Below are 2,675 nucleotides of genomic sequence, written 5' to 3'. Positions count from 1 at the left end.
TTATGGATAAGTGTGTAATTGATTGTTGAAGGCTACCAAATGTCATTACATATCGCATAAATCGAGGATTACGAAAAAAATGAAAGAAATGCCTTTACGTCGAACTTACGAAATTTGATTGCGTATGGTGATTGTTGTGCTGAACTGCTTTTGATATAAGGTTCAATTAACTGACTCAAGTAGAGAAACATTTTTGGGCCAAATAACATTGCAAAGTTCGTGCTGATGCAGTTTCAATAGTTTTCTTACTCCAAAGCTTGTTTTTTAATCGAAGATTATTTCTCATGTTCTGAAATTGGTCAATCTACAAACCTCAATTCTCAGCCACTTCCATACTAAAACAACTACACCAAATCACAGAAACTCTTATGATTTTCCATGTTGTATTTTGTATTTTTAGATGCCAGGATAACATTGCCGCTGGCCACCAAGCTTAAATATCTTGAAAACTTGTTACAGAGTCGGAACATAAGCCGAGAAAACACGTTCACGTACGAAAAATACTTCTTAAAATGGGTCACGATCAATTTGAGGCACGAACTAGTAAACTGCAAACTAAGCTCAAACCAATGAAATTAAATCAGGTCTGCCGCAAATCGTTAAAAAAACGCAAAGAGCTTGCTATTATTCCTAATATATTTGATACTACCATGGAATAAGCTTAAATTGCTTTCTTCTTTTGCATATAAACCCAATTTCCAATAGTATTATTATAGTATCACTTTGCAAGTAGGAACCAAAATGGCGGCTCCGCGCTCGCCCCAGACCGTTTGTCCCAACTCTTATACTATAGAGGGCTCTGAGTTCACTACCTATTCTTTCAAAAAAATGGCCTCCTTCAAAAAAACAAGAAATGCTATAGCTGTTGCGTATGACTCCGCTTTGATAAACGAAGATGAATTTGCACTTTTGTATGATATTTCGCGTTCAAAGAACCAAGAATTAAAACATGGCGACTATTCATCTTTTCATTTGGAGGAAATTGATGAAGTTACATGTGCTGTAGACTTTCGTTTTAAGAAACACGAAATTCCTTTGCTGGCTGAAGCGTTAGATTTTCCTCATCGTTTCAAATGTAAACAAGGAACAGTTTGTGATGGGCTGGAAGCTCTCTGCCTTGTCCTTCGTCGGTTTGCTTATCCATGTAGATACAGTGATCTTGTACCGCAGTTTGGCAGGTCTGTTCCAGAACTCAGCATGATCATGAATACCGCTGTTGACTACATTTTTGAGAGGTATGGGTACAAAATAACCTGTTGGAATCACCAGTTGCTCAGCCCAGAAAATCTGAAGATTTATGGTTAAACCATCCATCAAAAGGAGCAGCTCTTGATATTTGCTTTGGTTTCATTGATGGGACAGTAAGGCAGATTTGTAGACCAGGTGAAATGCAGCGAATAGTGTACAATGGTCACAAGAGGGTCCATGCTCTTAAGTTCCAATCAGTTACACTTCCAAATGGAATAATTGCAAACATGTTTGGACCAATAGGTAAATGCAATGTCAAGGGTAAATTCTGTTGAAAAACAAACTGAGTTATTTTTCTTTTAGAAGGAAGAAGGCATGATTCTGCCATGCTGGCTGAGTCAGGACTTCTGAATGACCTTGAAGAGTTTGCTCATTGGAATGGAAAACCCATGTGTCTATATGGAGATCCTGCATATCCTCTGCGCATTCATTTGCAAGCACCATACCGAAACCTACCACTAACCATGCCAATGGAAGAATTCAATAAGTCAATGAGTGCTGTGAGAATATCAGTGGAGTAGATTTTTGGTGACATTATAAACTACTTTAAATTCCTTGATTTTAAGAAGAATCTAAAAATTAGCTTAAGTTCTGTGGGCAAAATGTATATAGTTGCATCACTGCTTAGAAATGCTCTAACTTGTCTTCAATCAAATATGACAAGTGATTTTTTTCAGTTGGAGCCACCCTCTCTTCAAACGTATTTCTCATAATTTTTTTGTGAATATTTCTTGTTTCTCATAAATTGTAATTACAAATTATTATATTTGTCTGAAATTTTTGTTAAAAAAACATGATTGGTTTATTTGTCAGCAATTTTTGATAAAAGAGCTACTAGGGCTTGCGATAGTTGTTGCTGTTGTTGAACCAGTAACATTTGATTTGCTTGAATTTGCTGGTTTTGTTGCCTTTGTAATTCAATCATGTTTTGCAGCAACTGATTTTGTTTCTCCATGAATTGCTGTTGACTTTCTTTCTCATTCTGTATTTGCAGCCTTTGCATTTCTATTTTCTCTCTTTCCAATTTTAAGCTTTCCTCTCTTAATTTTCTTTCTTTCTCCCCCTTTTCTCTTAGAAACTCTAAAGTAGAATCTCCTCCTTTCCTAACTTTTTTTCTAGCACCACCTTGCTCGCTTTCCTTTCGCTTCCTGGTTTCGGATAGGTTTTCCATAGCCCTTCTCCTTATCTCCTCTGCTGCTTCTTTGTCTGCATTATTTTTTATTCTTTCAGCAGCTGTAGCCTCAGCAGCAACAACATCACTAGCTTTTTCTCTAGCATGAATTTCTTCAAGTAAATCATCCAGCTCAGTTGCTTCTGGAGAAATGCCACTTGCATTTATTTCTTCCCTTTCTTTCTTGCAATAGATTGCAAGCAATTTTCGTACTCTGTCTCTTACTGCACGCTGGTCAACACGAAAGCAAAGGTGG

The 2,675-nt window shown here is 37.0% G+C and overlaps 1 long non-coding RNA gene across 1 annotated transcript; it reads left to right on the top strand.

Moving 5' to 3' along the window:
- Nucleotides 1-965: 965 nt before the first annotated feature.
- LOC124433834 lies at nucleotides 966-2,012 on the top strand. Its single transcript, XR_006944625.1, has 2 exons — nucleotides 966-1,235; nucleotides 1,552-2,012. It is a non-coding gene; the product is annotated as an uncharacterized LOC124433834 (long non-coding RNA).
- Nucleotides 2,013-2,675: the final 663 nt, after the last annotated feature.

The sequence above is a fragment of the Xenia sp. Carnegie-2017 genome, unplaced genomic scaffold, assembly GCF_021976095.1.
Source record: "Xenia sp. Carnegie-2017 unplaced genomic scaffold, XeniaSp_v1 HiC_scaffold_14, whole genome shotgun sequence".
NCBI classification, from domain to species: domain Eukaryota; kingdom Metazoa; phylum Cnidaria; class Anthozoa; order Malacalcyonacea; family Xeniidae; genus Xenia; species Xenia sp. Carnegie-2017.
This window is presented reverse-complemented; position numbering and strand designations above follow the sequence as displayed.